The 11,705-nt window shown below is 48.2% G+C and overlaps 1 long non-coding RNA gene across 2 annotated transcripts in view; it reads right to left on the reverse strand.

The window, feature by feature from the left end:
• The window catches only part of LOC146813511 (uncharacterized), a 40,708-nt gene extending 38,308 nt beyond the window's left edge, over positions 1 to 2,400 (reverse strand). The window contains exon 1 of one of the 2 annotated variants that reach the window (XR_014966988.1): positions 2,217 to 2,400. This is a non-coding gene — a long non-coding RNA (uncharacterized LOC146813511). The remainder of the gene's footprint in view (positions 1 to 2,216) is intronic. The other variant, XR_014966989.1, reaches the window with a different exon arrangement.
• Between the last annotated feature and the right edge of the window lie 9,305 nt (positions 2,401 to 11,705).

Raw genomic sequence — 11,705 nt, forward strand, 5'->3', positions numbered from 1 at the left:
TTGAATCAATATGACAGGAAGATTTCAGCCTCACTGTGGGATGACGTATGATGTCAGAGAAACAGCAGTCCCTAAGCAGTGTGCGCAATAAAGTCCACCTGGAGGCTTGGTGTGGCCAGGATCAGCTGGCCAGTCAGAATAGCCATGCCGCAGGAATATGGAGAGTCCGTGAATGAGCCGCGGTCCACCTCTGATTGTGCTGGGGGGGTTAGGGGGTATTGCTCAACACCAGTGCCGGGCAACATCCTCACGAGGAGAACAAAGTTGTTGGCTCCTGCTCTCCAGACACATGGAGACTCGGCAAATAGCACTGCGCCACACTCATTCCCTCCCATGGCATTGGACAGCAGCACAGACCGGGCCCAGGCACAAATGCCGCCACTGAGCTCCAGGAAACCAGTCACAGTCAGAAAGGAAATGGGACAATGTGCAGCTCTAGATGGATGATGTGCCAGGTGGCGAGAGTCTGAGAACTACATGGCTATCTCGGTCAGACACTGATAACACACCAGCCAGAAGAATGTTTTTTTTAAAGAAAATCATCTGGTGGCATTTTAGGACATAGGGGAAGAAACTGATTTCCATAAATACAGACTCTACTGGCTATCTGAAGCAAGATAGTCAAATACCAAAGACATAAGGAGGTAGTTGTCCAGCAGTGAAACCACAGGTACTGTGTGTTGAGCTGTTAGAGGGAGAGTTGGAGTAGAGATTGGTAGAATTGTGATTGCAACTTGTTTGGGTCATCTGATATGACTTCCTCTTGCAACATTCACACCAAGAGGAATAACATTTGACTCAGAAGACCGAACAGTGTACAGAGAGACAGACCAAGAATCAACATCTCCAAATCCCATTTCACCTGTCTACGGGGCTTCAGCGGTGTGCCTCTGGTAAACAACCTCTGAGGGGAGGAGCACCTCCAGTGGAGCCTGCAGCTCCCCCCACCCGGCTTCGGTTTGTCTTCCAACACACATTAATTCTGTAACAATCCACTTACTGACTTTTGAGTCATGGCCCCAACATGTACTCTGAGCTCCTGCCAGCAGGGTGTGAATGAACCTCTGGGGTAACAGAAGGGTTCACAAACACCAAAAATTACAAGCTCCTGCAAAGTTCTTCATTTTTGGTTAATCAAAAACCTTGTTCTATACTAACATATGACAGGCTCACAATCCAAGCACATTGGGAATTCTGCTGAACTAAAAGGCACACCTGAAATTACTGATGTCTTAGCTATTGTTAATTTGGTGATGCATATTGGGATTTCATGAATTCAGAGTTGTTCCATGTATAATGGAAAATTGCCAACTGGTGGAATCTATTTTACCTCGCTGGGGTGGACGGTAATTCTCCCTCACTGGGCCACTTTATGGGGACACATTCTACCAGGTTTAACATAGTGAATGTGTCCCCCAGATTACCGTGAGATTATTTTGCATTGGATAAAAGCAGATTCAAGGTTACTGCATTACTCAGATTTACTGATTTGCGCAGAATGGACTGTGATCCCACAGATCGTGGATTCTGAGTCTGTGGGAATGCAGGTACTAGATGCCCCTCTCTGTGCAGGGCCCGCATAGTGCGGACTGAGAGAGTGACTCCAGGATTCCACATCACTCCCATTAACTAATGTGTAAACCAAGCTGAGGTGACAGAGTTCTGAGAAATGTTCAATCTCTTGGCTTTAACCTCCGTAGCGACAGTTTTACATTTGTTTGCCTCTATATACCTTTTCTTATGAATTGTATTTCTTCTTTGGCGCATAATGGGTTAAGGGGCAGGATGTATAATAAGCACTTTGAAAATCCCTTGAGGGGAATCTCCTGCCCCATGGGGTTCAAAGCCCAACTCCTCAATCCATACCAGAGCCCACACAGATCCCAGCCCCTGGGGCATCAGAGCAGTTATCGGGCCCTGGCCATAGATGGTAAAGCCCCCCCCCTCCCCCCCCCGCCCCTGGGGACCCCCATACTGGTAACTGCTAATACACACGTATCACTCTGCATCAGTGACCCACATGAACTGTCACACACTGAGGCATCACCGGGCGGGGGAACGAGCGCCTGGCTTACAACTGCGCGGCCCTTTGAACGACTGCATTCTTGGGTCAGTGACACTAGCACAGCATCGGAGCACACCACTGCTGGCGACGAGGACTCATGAATGAGTGACTCTCACGGCAGCTCTGACAGCCCTCGGACCACAGGACTCACCGCCTCCGGCTGAGACACTCCTTCACCGGGGCCCGGTGCCGATGATACGCCAGGGAGAGGATGATATTCAGCGGTCACTAGTTAGACATCACCAACGGAGAGCACGTTATCTGCTCCCTCTTAGAGATGGCGCAGGTCCCTGGCAATCATTCTACTGCGCATGCCCAGAAGGCACGGTAAAAACAGACACCCAGACAGTGATGACTGACCAAGAGATATTGTACTAGTACGCATGCCCAGAAGACGAGATCCGAAAACACATGCCCAGACAGTGATGACGGAGAAAGAGGCATTGTACTGGTGCGCATGCCCAGAAGACGTGATCCGAAAACACTTGCCCAGACAGTGATGACGGACTAAGAGATATTGTACTGGTGCGCAAGCCCAGAAGATAAGTTTGGAAAGCCACATGCCCAGACAGTGATGACGGACCAAGCGACATTGTACTAGTGCGCATGCCCACAAGACGAGATACTAATCACCATGTTACATTCTTATTTCGACTCCACGCACAAGCCAAGACAAAATGACCGAGCTCAGTTATAACAAGCATTTTCAATGCAATAGGTCTCGCATTTACGCAAGTTTAAGCTATTGGCATTGTAAATGACAATTCCTTTCATTTATGTTTTAAAAAACAAAAATAATACGCATTGTCTTTTACAATGTCAATAGCTTAAACTTGCGGTCCGTCGGCTACGCTGCCGACTGTGGTGCAGGAAACCAGGGTTCGAGCCTCGAGGTCGCGTCCACATCCTGTGATTCTGGGCAAATCACTTAATCTCCCCGTGCCTGAATGTGTAATGTAAATACGGTGCTATGTAAGGCGCTCCAATACCTTCGGGTCGAGTTCGCGCTATATAATTATGCAACAAAAAAAAAAATGTGCGACCTATTGCATTGCAAATGCTTGTTATTTTTTTCTGTACTGGATGGAGGTCGCATTTCGTCACTGAAGGTAAGGGAAGGAGGAGACAAGGGGGCGAAGGACGGGAGCAGAGGTGTGAGGAAGATGGTGAGGGGATCGGGAAGAGGGGTGGAACTAAAGATGGGGAGAGGAAGCTTTGGGGGCACAAAGAGTGGGGTGGAACTAAAGATAGGGGGAATGGGCATGTCGAGGAATGAGGGTATCGATCGAGTGATGAGGGGAGTGGAAGAGGAGCAAGGGCGGAGAAAGGTGCGATTGAAGTAAATGGGGAACAGGAGGAGGGACAGGAGTAAAGGGGGAAGTGGAGAACATGATGGAGAGGTGTGGATCTAAAAATGGTGGAGGAGGCAAAAGGGGTGTGAGGGTTAGAGGGGTGCATGAGGGGCGTGCAAGCAAAGGTGAGGGGGTGCACCACAAGGGACAGGAATAAACATTGGGGAGAGGATGTGGTCCGTCGGCTAAACTGCCGGCTTTGGTGCTGGAAACCAGAGTTCGAGCCTCAAGGTCGCGTTCACATCCTGTGATTCTGGGCAAATCCCTTAATTTCCCCGTGCCTGAATGTGTAATGTAAATACGGTGCTAATGTAAAAGCGCTCCAATACCTTCGGGTCGAGTTCGCGCTATATAAAAATATATAAATAAATAAACATGAGGAGAAGCGAGTGGGGAGTAGAGGGAGGTGAGGAGTTAATGCGGAGGGGGGTGGGAGGAGAAGGTGGCTTAGAGGGGCACAGGGAGGGGGTGCAAGCAAAGGTGTTTAGAGAAGGAGCAACAGGGAGGGACAGAATAAGGATGTGTGCAGGTAGAGATGGACACACCGAGGGACGGTGGGGTGTGGGTTGGGTGGGTGGCAATGAAAGGGATTGTGGACACAAGCAGAGTGGTGGAACCAAAGGGAGACGAAAGGATGAGGGACGGGGTGGATCGTAAAGATAAGGCGAGAAGAAGGGAACCACCTGCGGGATCACAGTAATGACGGGTTGAGGGAGTAGGGGGGTTACTGGGGGGGGGTCAAAACCTGGAGCTGCCTAGGCCAGTAGACATTCAACAGCAGTTCTTTCATGATGATACTCTTGCTTTTGCCCACCCCACATATGCCACACACTCTCTGCAAGGTATACAATGCTATTAAGCATATGGAAAACAGATGTGCTCCCTCATATTAATTAAAAAGGCACTGAAATAGCTGGAAAACCATAATTTTATGGCAAGACCGGAGGCTCCTATTATGCTTTCTTTTCTTGCATTTATTCCAATAGCAGCAAGATAAGTATAAAAACTACACTCCCCATAAGGCTGTAGGAGAAAACTACTGGCCAATGGGGAGAACAATAACGTAAAATAAACCAATCAGGTCAGGCCAACCATATAAGGACCTATCTGACCGCAAGCAGTCCTCTTTTCTTGCTGCTTGCAGTCAGATAAATCGATTATTTTGTTTCTCCTTTATTAAATTCTGTACTTCCAATTGTTGGGGCAAATTGAATGTATAACTGTTGCTTTGTTTACGCTTTGTTTCACGCGCGTTTAATGCGCTAGGTTGCCGTGGTTACGGCTTCGTTGTGAACTGCGTGTTTAGCTTCCCCCTCAGCTTCAAATTCAGCGCGTCTGCTCGCGCGCGCGCTTTGTTTACCTTTGCCGGTTTTCTCCCCTCACGTTTGCTGCCTCAGTGACGCCTCGCCTTTTCTGCCGTTTTTCAGCGCTGTCTGCCCCTGTTTTGTAGCTTTGCCTACACGGTCTCCTCAGCGCTCCTCTGCCTGTTTCTGTGACACGCCTCCTCAAACTCTTTTTTTCACCGGCAAGCTCGTTGGTACACGCCCCCTTTGTTCTTCTGTCTGGATTAACCCCTTATTTGCCAGTTTTGTTATAATGGAGATTTCCAGCTCTCCTGAGCTTGACAATGAGGAAAACACTAATTTTAAATCAGATTTAAGCCACTTTATTAATTCTTCTGTAGAGACTGCAGTTGAACACTCCATGCAGAGAGTGTCAAAGACCATGGAAAATTCTTTAATCCATATAATGACCAAAGCTTTGGCCCAGTCTGCGGGGGAAAGCAGAAAACGAAAACTGGTTCCTTCCACTCTTTTACCCCAAAAAGTGTCACATGTGGTTAGCGAGGTTTCCTCGCGCAAGATTGAGGATGCTATTCCTCCCAGGCCTCAGTCAAAGGAGGGGTCTACTTTGACATTTGGCAAAAGTAAAGCCAAGCTTAAAAATGTGGAGGTTCCTAAGAAGCTGGTCATTAATACCATCCAGGATACGGATGATGATGATTTGTGTGACACAGACGAAGACACTCTTTTTGATCTTTTTGGTGTTGGCGATTCTTCGCCCAAGAAGCAGAAGTTATCACCCTTTGAGTCCGAACCTATCCTGGACTCAGAGGGAATGCCTATGTTTGATCCTGCTTTGATTAGACATCCAAATTCTACGGAATGGTTTCCCATTCCCCATGTGGGAGAGTATGTATCTTCCAAACTGCGAGAACCTCTGGATAAATCAGTCAGAGCTAAATTGAAATCTGAATGCCCCAAACCTTCTTTGGCCTCCAACATTACGGTCACTCCCGCTATTGACCAACCGCCCCTCACCTTCTTTTCTAAGTTCGGTAAGGATCCTCGTAAGGGGGTGGACAGAGCATGGTCCTCTTGTCAGGACAAACTCTTGGATATGGTGGGCCCCCTTGCCCGCATTCTGGATCTGGCAGAGTCGGCGTGCTCTGAGGAGTTGGTGCTAAATCCTGAAGAGGTTTCGCTTTGGGCTCAGCGTACCTTTTGTTTATTGGGCAACGCCAATGCCGCCATTACACATGAAAGGCGCAAAGGTCTCCTAATTAAGTTAGACCCTAAGTTAGCCAATTTGGCTTCTCAGGACCCTGGAGTCAAGGCGGACGGTTTACTCTTTGGTGATTCTTTGGTCAAAGACCTGTCTAAATTTGTTTCCACTTTCGCCTCTCTTGACAAGGCTCAGCTTTCCATCAAAAAAGTTTTTTCCCCTCGGGTTTTTGGCAGGGCCGGCAGAGGCAGGAGCCGCTCTTCCGGCCGCTTTTCCACCTACCAAGGTTCCAGAGGCGCCTCCAATGCCGGATTTCAAGAGTACAAGCCTCAGTTTTACCCCCAACGTGGCCGTGGCTTCTGGGGACGTGGACAGAGGGGCCACAAAGGCAACAACAACAACTCCAACTTCTCCCAACAAGGTAAGCCTGTCTTCTGGCCCTCCCGTGGGAGGGCGTTTAGCTCTCTTTCTAAGCAAATGGCAAACTTTAACCTCAGACCCTTGGGTTCTCAGTTCTGTCCAAGGCTATCTCATAGAGTTTTACGCTCCTCCTTTCCAGGATACTTTGCCTCCTCCTCTGGTTTTTTCCGCCGACGTGTCGCGCTTGATCTCTCAAGAAATTCTTTCCCTGTTGGCAAAGAAAGCTATCCAAAGACTCCCATTCGATCCCTCGGGCTTTCTCAGCACCTTGTTTCTGGTTCGCAAAAAGAACAAAAAGATGCGTCCTGTTATCAACCTCAAAGTCTTCAATCAGTTTGTTGTTTACAGGCATTTCAAAATGGAGACCATTATCCATTTGCGAGACACTCTGCGAGCCAGCGATTGGTTGGTCCGCTTGGACCTTCAAGATGCATATCTGACAGTTCCTATCCATCCCTCGCATTCCAAGTTCCTCCAGTTTCAATGGCTGGGCGTCACTTATCGGTTTTGTTCGCTCCCCTTCGGGCTTTCTTCGGCTCCTTGGTGTTTCACCAAACTCATGAAACCTGTGGTGGCTTATCTTCGAGCTTTGGGAATTCGCCTGATCATCTATCTCGACGATATTCTTCTTATGAATGCGAGCAAACCAGGTCTCTTGCGGGACCTTCAGGTGACCCAATCCCTTCTGCTCTCGGTTTTCTGATCAATCCGGAGAAATCCATGTTGATTCCTTCTCAAAGTGTGGAGTTCCTGGGGTTTCGCGTGGAGTCTCCATCAGCGTCTCTCTTTCTCCCTACCGAAAAGATCGCAGCTATCCGTTCAGAAATTTCTCAAGTTCTTTCTCTTTCCCGAATCTCCCTTCGCTCCCTCGCAAGGATCGTGGGGCTTCTCTCTGCCTCCATTCAAGCCATCTTCCCAGGTCCTCTTCATTATCGGGCCCTTCATCGCCTAAAAATACGACATCTACGTCAGGGGCTGGCTTACTCAGATCTTATCCTCCTAGACCGAGACTCGCGTTCCGAACTGCAATGGTTGATAGACCATTTAGATGCGTGGAACGGAAGGACTATCTTCGCCACGGCCCCAGATCTTGTATTAGAATCAGATGCCAGTCTGGCGGGTTGGGGCGCCTGTTGTGGACCAATATCGACTGGAGGTACATGGTCTCTAGAGGAGTCGTCATTGCACATCAACTGTTTAGAGATGCTTGCAGGCTCCTTTGCAATCCGCAGTCTCGCAAAAAACAAGGTAAATTGTTCCATTCTTCTCAGGATGGACAATGTTTCTGCGGTCCGTTACATCAACCGTCTCGGTGGCACAAGATCCAAACCCCTTGCGGAACTCGCCAAGAGTCTATGGCATTACTGTCTCTTCCACAATCTCTCCCTCCAAGCCGAGTATCTCCCCGGCGATCTCAATTCCGTCGCGGATTGGCACTCTCGGTATCTCCGGGATTCCAGCGACTGGAGAATACTTCCCTCCATGTTTCATTCTCTCTCTCTCAAGTGGGGCCCTTTCTTCATCGACCTGTTTGCGTCCCGCCTCAATTCCCAGTTACCTCGTCTTTACAGCTGGCGCCCGGATCCGCTAGCTTTAGCGACCGATGCGTTCCTTCAGGATTGGTCACTTCATCTCAATTACGCTTTTCCTCCTTTTCTTATGATCAACAGGGTCCTTTCCCAGATTCGACGCCAGCAAACGTCCTTAGTCATGGTAGTGCCCTTTTGGCAATCCCAGATATGGTTTCCTTCTCTTTTGGAACTAGCAGTGGACTTTCCGGTCCTTCTCCCTCATTCCACAGACCTTCTTCTGAACCCTCGAGGTTCCCCTCACACCCTCATTCTGGATCGGTCCCTGACTCTTTCGGCCTGGAAGCTCTCCGGCCTCTCTCTACTGACCATCTCCTTTCTCAGGAAGCTTCACTCTTTATCAGCCGGGCCTGGGCTCCCGGTACTTCCAGAGCATACAAATCCGCTTGGTCTCTTTGGTCAAGCTGGTGTCTGGAACAGTCTATCGATCCCTTTTCAGCCTCTGTGACTTTTGTGGTTAATTTTCTGGCCACGGAGGCCAGCGCTGGCAAGTCCTATCGCACGGTGAACCTGTACAGATCAGCCATTTCACTTAATCATCATCCCATCGACAATAAGCCGGTTGGCTCTCATCCGTTGGTTTGCCGTTTGTTAAGAGGAGTCCGATTTTCCAAACCTCCGTTGGCGAAGTATTCTTCTTTATGGGATGTTAATTTGGTTTTTAAATTGTTTATGGATTGGCCTGACAATGCTGCTCTATCCCTGAAAATGTTATCTGCAAAACTTACTATGTTGTTGTGTTTAGTCTCCATTAAACGTGTCTCTGATGTTAGGGCTTTAGACCTTTCTTCAAGGCAATTTTCTCCTACTGGAGTGTTGTTTCAAGTGCAGAGACGCACAAAAACAAATTTACAGTCAGTGTTTTACCCTTACTTTCCAGCTCAACCGAAATTATGTGTAGGTCACTGCTTAAAAGCCTATGAACAAAAATCTGCTGACTTTAGGACTTCTTCCCATACCCAATTGCTCATTTCTTTCTGCAAACCTCACCTTCCTGTTTCTTCTGCTACTCTGGCCCGTTGGGTCCGTTGGATCATGTCTCTTGCGGGCATTGATGCTTCTGTGTTTGGTGCTCATTCTACCAGGGGTGCCATGGCTTCCAAAGCCTTTTGGTCAGGCTCGCGCCTAGAGGATATCCTTAAGTCAGCAGATTGGTCTAATGATAATGTTTTCAAGACCTTCTATTGTAAACCTGTGATTACTGCTTCTTCTCTGGTTGTTGATATGCTTTGAACTAGCATAATAGGAGCCTCCGGTCTTGCCATAAAACGTAGATTTTCCTAATAAGTTATGACGGAAAGTCTTAATTTTATTAAAGACACGGAGGCGAGTATTATCCCTCCACAACAGCTCTAATTTGTTCTGTTTCCCCCCCTTAGGTACTCCAGCATTACCACCGCCTTCCTCGTGAGTCTTGTCCTACCTCACCGGAGTTCTCGACGTTGACGTCCATCTGTCTGCCAACTTGGTTTCCTCAGGATGTTTCGTCCATGGTGTTCCTCACTCAAGAACTGTTTACCTGGATATTGACTGTTTACCTACTGTTATTTTTGGTTCCTTTGTTTTCGTCTTCTTCCTAACTCGCACAAGAAAAGAGGACTGCTTGCGGTCAGATAGGTCCTTATATGGTTGGCCTGACCTGATTGGTTTATTTTACGTTATTGTTCTCCCCATTGGCCAGTAGTTTTCACCTACAGCCTTCTGGGGAGTGTAGTTTTTATACTTATCTTGCTGCTATTGGAATAAATGCAAAAAAAGAAAGCATAATACTCGCCTCCGTGTCTTTAATTAAATTAAGACTTTCCGTCATAACTTATAAGGAAAATCTACATTGCACGAGGTAAAATATGACCAAGTCAAGTTCTGCAAACGAGGCGCTATCAAACCACTGCAGCCCATTCGCTGAAATGTAAATCAGACTCTGTGACAGAGGTGTCCAAGAGGGCAGGTATCAACGGGGTCAAGGGTAATAGGCCATTACTTATTTCGCGACAGGTGATTAAAGGTGTGCATAGGAGCCCGGCCCCCAGGGCACCACAAGTGTCAGAGATCCCCAGCCATCTACAAATGGAAGGATCGCCGTGCCTACTTTAATGAGACTTAGATCTGATCTAAAAATAATACCCAGCGCAGCTTCAGATGTGATGATTTGGGATGAGTTTGTAAAGGTTTGAAAAAAGTTGAGAGAAGCTGGGGAACTTTTGGGAAATGTTAGGAACTATTGAGAAGTAACGTTAAAGCTTTGAGAACTTTATAATGAGCTGAGCAATTAAAAAACTGCTGTAAATTGGGGCTAGCAATGTTTAAAGAACGACGGTGAACGTCGACGAGCATGTCAATGCAGCCGGCCGGGGTTTTCTTTTTGATGTTTGAACCACTATTGCACGCAGTGGTGCGGAACAAGAAATGCGGGAATATTCAGAAACATAATGAATATTATTAAATTCCCTTTAAAATGAGATGGAAGACTGAAAACAACTAGTAATTCAAATAGTCAGAAGTTTTGAGGAGAAGCGTCTGAAGGGTGGGCGGTGCGTCTAAGTTTGTGAATGACTTGGAAGCGATGGGGAACCTCTGTAGAGACAAATAAGAGACGTGAACATGTAAGAAGCAGGACTCTTCCTTACCAGAGTGCTCCCATGCGAGAAGAGGAGTGCGGCGAGTCGGCCTGCAGCGCCTTGAAGATGGCAATGGAGAGAAGTGCGTCTGCTCTGAGCCCTTTTCCTGCTCCACCTGATCATTCTTCACAGACTTCCGCCTTCGGGGCTGGTACTTCTAGTCCGGGTGGTCCTTCTTCTGCTGTACCCGCAGCCTCTCGGCTACCTCCATGAAGGGGCGCTTCCCCCCTCATTCAGTAACCTGAGGGTAAACTAGAACAGCGACAGGTCAGCTGACCGCTGGTGGGCGCTACAAAGGCAAGCACATCATGCAACGGCACTGTCCGTGGTACGAGTGCTCAACGGACACTCCAGTTAGCAAACACAAATGAGTTAGAACATGCTCCCTCACTGCCCGCTCCCCCATAGTTACCCAGACATTACATGCCATGTTCTATAGCGTCTTGAAACAGCCTCGTCAGCATGCAGCGCTGCACGGCTGACTTCCATAACAACAAGGACAACTTGTGAAGGCTGATTGTTTCCAGTGTTTATTATTCTACTTCTGTCCACAACCTCGAACACAAATGCCCCTTAATCCTTCCGACACCCACATGCACGCGCTACGACTTTGTTCTAGTATTTATCTTTCAAACTGCACAGGGAAATATTTAGCAAGGATGCATTAAAACCCGTTTAATCACTGAACGGCGCCTCCACCACTTTCCAGTCAAGGGAGGGGAGGCTTCATTCAAACAATGTCATAAAAGTAACCACGAGGACACCGTTTGAGTCGTAACTGTGGGGTTGGCAGCAGGAGGTGTGGTCTCGAAACACTACGCTCGGTTTCCGCTCACCCTGGGGACCCTCCCCGCATACAAGTCCGCACTGCAAGACACAGCGTGCGCTTCTTTCTGTGCACGGAGTTCTTTATTAACATTCTGCACGACGAGTGCGGACTGCCTACCTCCGCCATGACCTCCACCCCCACCTTCCTGCACACCGCATGAGCGAATGCCTCGCTCTGGCTGAATTTCTGCCTTTACAGTGCCGTTGTTCAGCTGTATATGCCGCCCTCGCATGCATGCATTCTAAGCGAGGCTGACAGCGGGAGGCAGGGCTGCCTCGGAAAGAGATGTCAAAAGCCCGTTCAGAAAAAGCACTCACAGCAAAAAAA

The sequence above is a fragment of the Triturus cristatus genome, chromosome 7, assembly GCF_964204655.1.
Source record: "Triturus cristatus chromosome 7, aTriCri1.1, whole genome shotgun sequence".
NCBI lineage: Eukaryota > Metazoa > Chordata > Amphibia > Caudata > Salamandridae > Triturus > Triturus cristatus.